Genomic DNA, 11,425 nt, shown 5'->3' with positions numbered 1-11,425 from the left:
ACACTTTAACCACGAAAAACCAATCTAAGAGCATTTAGAAATAAAGACAACTGGCAACTTTTTAACACTTAGTGCAGGTCAGAAGTAACTTTGTAACATTAGGGTTTTCTTAATTTTTTTTTTTTTGTGTAGCTCAGAAAGCTACTTTTCAAAAAATAAATTTCACTTGGGCCCAACTTTCTAATGAGTAAAATAAAGGGTTTCCTCTAGTCTAACCTTCAATTTCACTTACTTAGTATACAAAATTCAGTATTAAAATACTATCTCTATCCCTCTCAAGTGAATATGAACAAACTGTTGATTCTTGCTCAACAAACTCTATGGTATTTTTGCTTTTCTTTGCTAAAGCACTTTCAATATTTTTAGCAATGATAAGTAAATTTAGGAGCAATTGACAGAAGATGACATTTTCTAGTTTCCTGTTTTTTTAATCAGTTACCCAATTTCAAGATCTCTATAACCCCATTTATTAAATACATTGCACTAATCCTGAGGTTCAGGCTAAGTTTTAAATAGCAAAGTATTACTAGGTCACATTTCCCAAAAGGACCATTTCCTTTCTTAGGCATATGGTAGACACTTTTTATTAAATCAGTATAGCTAATTCTGAAAACTGTTTAAAAAGTAATCAATGCCAAGACAGTTCTCACTGATCCTTTTTAAGTTTCAACCCACTACAAATTGGAATATTATATGAGAATATGTAAGCTCTACGATATCCCCACATACCTAAATACACTCTTCTCTAAGTCTAAATTATGTGGAAACATTTTGGGAAAGGTAGTGAGTCCAACCTGGGTGACTTGTTCTATTTATCATTCTACAGATTTTTTTCTCTACTCTACTATCTTCTACCCTCCTTCTCTACACTCAAAAACCCTGAACAGCCATCATAACCTTTAACCTAAATCTAGTTATTTAACATAGATTGCACAACCTGCTATAATTAACTATTCCTAACAGACAACTCAGTTCCTTTCTAGGCATTTGTCAATCACATAAGCCAAAAGAAAACAAGATATGAGGCAGGGCATGGTGACACACACCTTTAATCAAGCACTTGGGAAGCAGAGGCAGAAAAAAAAAAGAAAATCTGAATTCCAGGCCAGCTAGGGAAGCGTAGAGCAAAAACAAAGGAAAAAAAAAAGATATGGGAAAGAGTTAAAATGTCAGTCCTTCCTTCCCAGGACTTCAATGTACCTTCATCTCATCAGGAGAAATAGAACTGGGTAACTAATTAAACAAAATGTTCCCTATTTAAAACAATTATCTAAAATGTCTCAAAATATTCCTAAAGTAACAAAAGTACCTTTCAGCTATCTTAGAGAATTTAAATCTTGTATCTAGGAAAGGAACACTTTCCTTTATCTTTAAGACAAATATATCCAGGTAGCAAATATGATTTTTTGAAAAGTAGCTAAATAATGCATCACAGTTGCATTATTCATTAAGAAACAATTATGAACACTGAACACCTGAAACTGGAATAGCTCAAAATGGTACACACTGTAAACTAAAATATACTCCTGCTATATATAAGGTGAAGTACTCTAGATTTCACTAGGTACCAAAAAGGCAAACTCATTCTATCTAGTTAATGCAGTCTACTCTTAATTGATTAAATAATGAATGCACAGAATACCCACAAATGAAAGGACCATATAAGGTGCCCCTCTTACCCTCATTACTCGAGTCCTAAGTTAACATGAAAAAATTGACAATTAGTAAAAATATTCTTTATAAGTTTCTAAAGATATTCAAAGTTTTGAAACACATGCTGGACTTGAGTGGCAAAATACACTTGGGGGGGCAGTGTTTTACACATTTCACTGAATATGACTAGAGTTGTTTTTATTATTCCTTGGAAACCAGTGCTACATTAACAATTTTGCCACTCACAAAATGGTACTTTGCAGGAAAACATTCATTCATATAGCTGATTTAGCACCTTACTTCATGTTTTAAACTTTTCTAAAAAGTTTCTGATCACCATATACTAAAGTGATTCAGGATACACGATTTGGAACATTGGTGTGGTGTTTCCCTCCATCCTCCTTTATTTGAAACAGGATGTCCTGGAACCCTCTACAGTCACTTAACAAGCCTAACTACAGAGTACTGGGGAATGGAACCCAGGGCTTCAGGCATGGCTGACAAGTACTCTAATAAACTGAGTGAGCTACATCTCCACCTCTGGCTTTCTAGTCTTTTAAAAAGGCTTGGTTTTCAATTATTTTGTGTTGTGTCTGTACAAATGTGGAGCTCAAAGGAGAACTTGCTGGAGTCAGTTCTCTCCTTCTACCAGGTGGGTGAGTCCCAGGGATCCAAACTCAGGTCACTGTCAGGTATGTTGGCAAGTGCCTTCATCCACTGAGCTAGCTGCACAACTGTCACCAACTCACACTGAGTTCTGCAACATTAGTTACTGAAATAAAACGAACAGGGTATTTAGGATGCTGTTCTCTAAACCAATTAGTTTCCTTAGTTCTAGAGGTTTACTAGGGACATTCCCAGGACCATCAAGAAATTTAGATAACACTTAATAACATTTAACTGTTTTGACCATTTATTTTATTAGTACTGGAAACGCAACCCACCAATTCAGGCATGTCTGACAAGCTTTCTATCACTGAGCAGCAACTCCAACTGGACCATTTGTTTTTATACTTCACTGTGTGAACTGAATTACATTTTTTTCTCAGACAGGTTTTTTCTGTATAGCTCTGGCTGTCCTGGAACTTGCTCTGTAGACCAGGCTGCCCGCAAACTCTGAGATCCACCTGCCTCTGCCTCCTGAGTGCTGGGATTAAAGTTGTGTTGCCAACACCTTCTTTATAGCCACATGTTTTGCATTCCTCTATCTTTATAGCTTAAAAAATTACTAAGTCTCAAATTCAACACAACTTCAATTTATACTGGGGGAGGGTACAGCCTGCTCAAGTCTACAAAGCTATCAATTTCTACAATAAAATTACCCATAGGGTAAAACACACACCCCATTTACACAATTCTGAAAATATTTTTCAGACCCGACTTAATTTGGAAGATTTCTATTCTCTAATAAAAGTCCTTACATTTCCAACTGGTATTTTTGTTACACTAACAACTTCAGATTTCCCAAATTATTACTGCTTCAACTGACAGAACCTAATAAAAAGCCAGAATGCAGAAAAAAATCTGCATTAAACTAATTTTTCTCATAATATTGTTTAACTTGACATTCAATTTTCTTCACAAGATTATCAGGCCAATAAAAACAAGAACACTAATGCTTTCAACTTCAAGAACAGGGTGCCAACATTTTTCAAAAGTTATAGAGAAATCTGCCATCATCTTCCATTTTAACTCAATTTCTGAAGTTTTCTGCCCCCCTTACCCTTTCATAATTATGCTTTTTACACAAAAAGTTGAAAACTACAACATAGACGATCACCTCTGACACAGACCCTACACTAGCGAGTTGAATCACCGAAGGGCAGTACTGGCCAAGGACATAAAGGTTACCACACTGCCTCCACTAAAGAGCGCCGAGAAGTTTATTAGCCGGCCTCCGAGAGGCCCTCGCTTCCAAGAGTTTGCAGCCTCCCAGCCAAAAGGCCAAACTCGTTTCCGGTGCCACCGAGCTGCAAATCTCCTACCCCATCCCCTGGGATACAATTTCCTCCCGCTCTCGCGCTCCCCTCCCCCTTGCCAAGGACGGGCCGCCGCAGCGAACCTCTAGCCCCAGCAGCTGCTCCAGGCCCTCAGGCCGCAGTTGGCCGAGCGGAGCAGGGGCAAGCAGCCAGCGTTGGCTCCCCGTCCCTCCCTGCCAGCGCCTTCCCGCCCCGTCCCTCCCCCCGCACTTCCTACCTTCCTTCATCCCAACCCCCAAAGCCAAGGTCTCCCCGGCCCACAAACCTGATGGCGGAAGTGACGTCATAGAGGCCGGCTACGTCCGCAGCCAGTCACGCCACAGTAAGAGGTATCACCGGCCAACCGGCGCAGGCCAGAGGGCGGGACTTCCGCCCGCCGCAAGTTTGATTGAAGCGGGGGGAGGGGCGAGGTGAGGAATGTGAAGAATGACCCCCTCCCCCGCCCGGTCGCCGAGGAGCTGGGCGGGAAGCAGAGGGGGCTGGGGCAGGCCAGCGGCCACGCGGCACCCCTCCCCCGCCCGCACCCCGCGGTCCACGGCATCGCTGTGCCACCAGCCCCGGGGACATCCGCCTGCATGAGGCGGCCAGGACATCCCACGGGTCCCAGGGTGCGGCGCGGCAGCCCACAAGTCTTCCCTCCTGCCCGCCCGCTGCCGCCGCGAGTCTGAAGCAAGAAAAATGGCGACGTCCCCGCGCTCGCCTTCACGCCCGCAGTACCCACCTCGAGCTCAAGGAAAAGGCTTCCCGCTGCCGCCACGGAAATGGTCCGGCCTTCCTCACCGTGGCCCTCCGCCGCCGCGCCCGGAGAGCAGCGCGGGAGAACCCGGATGGAAGCGCGGGCGGGCGCCGCCTCGGCGGCCTGAGGGAAGGCTACGCGCGCGCCGGGAATCCGATGCGGGGGCGGGAACTGCGGGTAACGCGCGCGTCCATTGGCGGAACCTTATGACTGACGTGTGCCTCGCCCTTTCGTCTTAGCTGGTTGGGGCTCACCCGGACCACACTGGAGGGTGACGGCTGAGCCCGCCCCCGCCGCGGAGAAGGCGGGTCTGGCCCGCCCACCGTGAGAGGCTCCTCTTTCCCTACTGGAGGACCGGGAGAATAGCGAGGACCGTCCTCGGAGTCCCGCCTTCCGCGGTGATGGACAAGCCGTGTCACGTGGCCGCTGTTCGCTCCGCCGGCAGCAAGGTGGGAGGTGCTGGAGTGTTCATTTCACATGTACTCAAGATGTTAAGTTCACTCAGAGTCTTCCCTCTCAGGGGCTCAGAGCCCCGACGCCAAGGCCACTCCATACCTCAGTTCATCCATCTGTCACATAGGAGTTATGCCACCTATTTTATTTTCTTTCCCATATATTGAAATTTTTGTGCTAAAACTTTTTTTTCAAAGCAATCCTTACTTGTTCTCTTTTTAAATCAATGCAAAGGCATCTCTCCATTCTTATATTTTATGGTTGTGAGCCTAGCCTTTAACGGCTGAGCCATCTCTCCAGTCCACATCTCTCCATTCTTATTAGAACTTTCCATACACTAGGAGTCTAGAATCGCAAGACCTATGATCTAGCTTTTTTTTTTTTTTTTGGTACTATTTAATGATAGTAGGTTTGTGCACAGTTAGAGAGAAACAAACATCAACATAACCCCGTGAACATTCATCTGCAATCCATCCAGGGGAAAGGGCACTGTACACGTCAGCAACGTGCTTATATTACACACTCCAACTGTACGCCATCCTTATATTCTCTATCCAAAGTAAATGACAAAAAGAGTTTAGAAGATGGGAGAACTTGGGACTAAAGTAAACAAGAAATTAGGGGAGGGGAATGAACTCGACCTTGTGGGATAGGTAGGATTTGGGGAAGGCTTCAACCCTCAGGGTATACTGTGACAAAGAGGGTTATAAACCATTACAAGATGCCAACAACTCTACATACAAAGCTAGACCTCACAAGAGGTTTTCCTTCCTAAGCATAGCTGTATGGGTTTTACTATTTGATTTTCTTCATTTTTTTTTTCCTTTTTTATTTTTTCAGTAAATAGAAACCTAATTTGAAGGTGGCTTATAGAACCAAAATGCCTAAATGTGGCCATCTGACCGGAGACTGATGGCTGAAGTTTCTGTTTTCCATCCTAGGAGAAAGGGCATTCCTGAGAAAGACAGTCTAGACTATGGGAATTGGGACCTATAAAGTAAGAATAGCCCACAGGGAAGAAACCCACTGGGCCCTGAAAGAATTGGGTGCATATTGAGACAGAGGATGAGCAAATCCCTTCAGCTGAGGTCCTCAAAGAAGCCCACCCTGGGTCGTGGAGGCTTTGGCAACTCACAGTTCCCATTCTACCTCTAGCATGGCTCCCTCCAAATTTTCTCAAACCAGACAAGTCAGTATTTGTAACCAAAACTATCAAGATAAAGCATACAAACTTCCAGAAATGTCCTCTGGCCTCTTTGCCTCAGACCCTCCCTTGTTAAGATCTCAGTAGACCTGTGTCTTCTCCTTTGTCCCTTCGTTCACTGTTCATTACATGACTTCAAGATGATCAATTCACTTCTTGATCTCCCTGATGTTCATAGATTAGACTCACCGTCCTTATTCCTGGGTGTGATGGACCATTTTAGTGGGTCAGTGTAAGCCACCATGCCCCTAAGATATCTTGTTAAATAATATCGCTGGATGTCTGTGAGGATGTTTCTAGAAGAGATTAGCATTTAAATTGGTAAACTGAGGAAAAACTAATGGCTTTCCCTCATGTGAGTAGGTGTCATCCAGCCCATCCAGGGCTTGAATAAACCAAAATGGTACAGGGACACAGGGTGGTTGAATTCTCTGCTTTCTAACCTTTAGGCCCTCCGATTACACTAGCAGTAGCTTGCCTAGGTCTGCAGATTCCATACGGAAAAATTGTGGGCCACGGCCCAGCTAGATGTCTCTCTCAGCAGATAAATGTACTTACCACCAAGGCTGATGGCTAAGTTCAGTTCCCATCTGCATGGTAGAAGGGAACCATCTCCTGCTCAGCTGTCTTCTGACCACACAAAGCACACATATAAGCTGAAGAAATAAAAAAAAAATTCATGAAATGTATACGACTTCTTAGGCTTCATAGTCATTGAGCCAAGAAGACACATGCACATTTACACAGAGATGCTCCTTGATGTGATAAAGTTTGGACCCAATAAATCAGTATTAGTCAGATTGTCATAAGGTGGGACCCATGGGATATACTCTTCTGGTAAACACTGGCTAACGCACCAGATCACCTTTGGCAGTTGGCCTAGGCCCTGTTATGGCCTGGCCTGGTTAACATAAGAATGATATCTGCCAGTGTGTTCCACAGCCTCAACCGCTCCACATGCCCACGACTCCTGAAGGGCCTCACGTCCTAGTACTCCCTGAGGAGTCACAACAGAAAAAAAAAAATCCCACGAGCAGAGACCTCAGGCAGAGAGGAACACTTCCTTTCCCGAAGTTATCTGTAGATAGGGGTGGACATCAGTTATATTATCTATCTCACATTATCTTCCTCAAAGTGTTTACACTTACAGGTCACGGCCCGGGGTTCCACAGGTTCACAGAAATCCCTGTTATTCTCACGCAATGTTTTAAATCTATTTTAAATTGGCTGACAGCATTCAAAAAGGTCAAAACGTTTAATTTGAAAATATTTGGATTTCTCGGTTTTCTCAGAAAAAAAAAAAAGGAATCTCTGCACTCAGTCTGCATTTTTTTTTTTTTTTTTGGATTTTTTTTTCCGAGATAGGGTTTCTCTGTATAGCCCTGGCTGTCCTGGAACTCACTCTGTAGACCAGGCTGGCCTCGAACTCAGAAATCCACCTGCCTCTGCCTCCCAGAGTGCTGGGATTACAGATGTGCGTGCACCCTCACCATCCGGTGACAGTATATTCTCTGTGCAGCATGAACTGTGCTGTTTATCAATCACCAATGAGCCTGCTTCATTTTTATTCCAAGCCTGGTCCCTGAAATCACCGAACGAGTCCTCTGGACTTAAAGCACAGTCTCCTCTTGGGGTGGAGGTCAGGGATTGCGCCTGACCCATTTTGAGTGTGAGGCTTCAGTTGTAGCTGACACCTTCACCACAGAGCTGAGAAGGTGGCACAGGCAGAGCAGTACTACAAAAGTCACTATCTAAATGAGATCCATTAGAGCTCCTTCCTAAGAGTATAATCGGAACTAAGAAGAGAGAGAGCCCTCTTGACCTTATCCCCAAAGCGGCCAGGACCTGAGGAGAGGCCTATCTGCAGAAAGATACAAGCAAGAGCAGAGAAGCAAGGGGCCTGGGAGACGGCTCAGTGTGGACATTAGCTCAGTCAGTCTCAGCACCCGCAGCTTAGTGTGGACATTAGCTCAGTCAGTCTCAGCACCCGCATACAAAGCCCAGTATGGTAATGTGGTTCTATTTCCAGTACTGGGGAGACACCCAGCCAGCCCAGCAGGATCAGTGAGCTTCAGGTACAGTGAGAGACCCTGTCTCAAACAGCAAGGTGACTGGAATTGACTTCTGACCTACACACGCACAAGCTACACACACACACACAGAAGCAAGACGGAAGGCTGAGAGTAGGGGCTATGTCAGAAGCCGAGTCCTGCATTCTGGGATGCCTGAGATCTCAGTGACGAACCAGCCTGCCTCCATCTTAGGCTTGAAGCCATCTTACAGTAAAGGCAAACTTGGTTCATTCCTCTTTATGATTAAATCTGTTTCTCAAGGATTGGCCTGTGCCCTACCTGTAACCTTAACTACAAATGGTTCTGTAGTGCCTGTTCCAGGAAACAACTACGTCCTTGTTTCAAAGAGTTGCAATGACCATCTTGCAACCCTACCATTGTTTGAAAAGATTGCTATGAAGTTCGCCTTGTTATGCTGTGCTTCCTTAAGCACACCGATTTAGCCCGCCAGCCAAATTCCCCCATTTGGAAACCCCCTAGCCCTGAGCTATAAAAACCTTGTCTTCCTCGCATCCAGTGCTGGTCTCTTGAACCCCACTTTTAGGGAGAGACAGCTGTGTATGTGAATAAAGAAGCTTGCTTTAATTAATTTGATGATTTGGATTGGTGTCTTTCCTTGCATGTTTGGGATTAACAACAGCACCATTTCTCCAGTAAGTGTCAGACACATTTTCTCTATATATAGGAAGTACGTGGAGTTTGTGTGAGTCATGTTCAACCGTAAGGAAGTTGGGGGGATGGGCATAGTAAGATTTGGAACCCACATTCCAACCATCTCCTAACAGCAATTTTGAATATATTGTTGATTTCTTTACACTTCAGGTAACTCTTATATTTACTTACTCCTGTGTAACGGAGTCCTCAAAAAATTAGTCGGTAGGTTACTTACCTAACAAGCAGGAAGGTGAATCAAATCCTCAGTACTCCATAAATTGAACTAGATAGTGCATCCCTGTAATCCAGCACTTGGAAGGTGGAGGCAGGAGGATTATAAAGTTCAAGCAACCCTTGTTGAAGTTCAGAGCCAACCTGGGATACATAATTCAATGTGTGCACATAACACCCACTCACAAAGCCTCCCACAACTAGTTACTGAGTTTTCTGAGTTTCCTGGTAGATGTTTAATGAAAACCAACAGACTGGCGTTAAAGACTATGCTCCTTTGCAGAACTTCAGCAGTGTTCTTTGAGGGGTGGTTTTCAAGTCAGAGATTCACAGCAGACTAAAACTCAGGCCTAGGCCAGGCAGATGTGGATTTGTATCTAGTTCACTACCTAAAGAATTGTGTGTTCTTGGGTCAGTTATTTAAATGCACTGACCTCATAGTTTGCTTGTAAAAGAAAGAAATAAGTCTCAGCTCTTCCAGTTGTTTTCAGAATTAGATCAAATCCCTAACATAAAACTGTAGCTAATGGGGCATACATAGTAAACTAGTTCAGCAAACTAGTTATTATTGTGATGGAAAGCAAAAACAGGCCCTCAGAGCCAAGGGCTTCCTTTCTAGGGATTCATGGCTATTGTAATTCTTCTGCCTGTCACTTTACTGAATTAAAATTTGCATAGCAAGTACTCAGAGACCTCTGTTATCCTGTTTAGTTGCCCCAAGAACTCACCTATACCACCTGGCCCGGAATCCTCATTAAGAAGCAATAAAAAGCTAGGCAGTATTGGCTCACACCTTTCATCCCAGCACTTGGGAAGCAGAGGCAGGTGGATCTCTGTGAGTTAGAGGTCAGTCTGGTCTATAGAGCTAGTTCCAGGACAGCCTGGGCTACAAAGAGAAACCCTGTCTGAGGATTGGAAGTTAGAAAGAAGCAACCCTCTTCTTAATAAGTAGGTTTCCCCCCAACAAAGGAAGAAGTCTTAAATTATCAGTTACCAGCTGGGTGATCCGTATGGAGAGAGAAATCACAATGTGGAAAGAACATCCCCTCTTCTCCTCCCTCCCCCAAGAAGTGAAGTGTACCTACTTTCTAATTGCAGCCAAAATAATCAAAGTTGTTGACATTCTCAGCCTCAAACAGGACTTTACACCGTGGACTTCACGGCCTCAAGCCCACTTCCCGGTGCAGAGGGCACCCTAGAGGAGGAGGCGCAGGAGGCAGAAGGTGGGTCCAGTAAGCTAGGCAGCTTCCTCCGAATTGGCAGAGAGCCGGGCACTGGCAGGCACAGAACTTCCTTTGGTGCTGTGCATGCCACCCACGCCCTTGCCCTCTCAGCTCGCCGCCCCAGACCCGGAGAGCCCAGGCTCCAGAACCAAGAACGGGTACTCGGTCCTGCACTCAGTCAGGCAGGACCTAACCAGTGATGTCTGTTCCTACGGATACTTTGGCCATGGCGCGGATGCCTTCCAGGAGCCTCCACAAGCCAGCCATGTCCTAGTGCAGACTGCACGGTGTGCTTCAGCACAGCCTCTTCATGCGCTGTAGAGCTGGCGCCAAGCCTGGAGGAGGCCCGCTGGAGCCACTCCAACAAGGAGGGGAGCTCCAGCTCCCTACTCTTGCAAGGCAGTCCTCGGCGCCGGCTGTCTGTAAGCAGCCATTTTGCCTGCATCTCCAGTACAGCACGTGTGGTGGTGGCTGGCTTGTAGAAAGTTCCTGTTTGCTGAGAAGGGACTAAGAGTATCTCTTGAGGAAAGATACCCAGAGAGGGTAGCAGGAGGCCATGAGCCTTCTCCTAGGATGGGAGACCCAAGGCATGCAGGCGCTGCTGGCCATCTGCCCAGGATCCATTTGTCTGCTCTTTCCTACCCAAAGAGCTCTGATTCTTTGGGGGCAGCAACGTGGGCAGCTAAAAATATTACATTCATTTCCTGTTTCCTTTACAGTTGGGGTGCAGAACAAGCAGATGCAGACATCTGGGGTGAAACGTCTAGGAACACTGCTGAGAAGCTGATGGTGGCTCTGGGAGAAGTGTGGTCCCCTGTCCTTTCTGTCCACCTATAAAGCCTGTGGACCTGTTGTCTGTCTGCCTCAGCAGTCTTTCTAACCTGTGAGACCATTAGAGCATGTTGAGACGGGAAAGTGGGGAGCATCAGGGTCCCCCAAGCCAACCACCTTCCACTTGCTACCTGGAGTCTTTAAATAAGTCAGAACAACACCCCCCCCCCACGACCCCACCTCGTTCAGGAGTCACTGTTATCTGCTTCCGCTATAGCCAAATACAGATCTTTGCTGAAAAAACACAACAGAATTTACCAAACATTTTTGAAGAAGATGAATTCCCAGATACTTCCCATGTAATATTCTAAAAAATAGCACAAAACCCGGCAATAACCAAGGTCCTCCACTCTGGCTTGTCTAGAGCCAACATCACCCTGCCTGATCCA

The 11,425-nt window shown here is 45.3% G+C and overlaps 1 long non-coding RNA gene across 1 annotated transcript; it reads right to left on the bottom strand.

The window, feature by feature from the left end:
- Positions 1-4,999: 4,999 nt before the first annotated feature.
- Positions 5,000-10,833, bottom strand: LOC127664968 (uncharacterized). Its single transcript, XR_007973294.1, has 3 exons — positions 10,068-10,833; positions 6,584-6,681; positions 5,000-6,321 (listed from the first exon to the last, which is right to left on the bottom strand). It is a non-coding gene; the product is annotated as an uncharacterized LOC127664968 (long non-coding RNA).
- Positions 10,834-11,425: the final 592 nt, after the last annotated feature.

This window comes from Apodemus sylvaticus, chromosome 14 (genome assembly GCF_947179515.1).
Source record: "Apodemus sylvaticus chromosome 14, mApoSyl1.1, whole genome shotgun sequence".
Classification (NCBI taxonomy): domain Eukaryota; kingdom Metazoa; phylum Chordata; class Mammalia; order Rodentia; family Muridae; genus Apodemus; species Apodemus sylvaticus.
The sequence above is the reverse complement of the archived record's forward strand: the minus strand, read 5'-3'. Positions and strand labels throughout refer to the sequence as shown.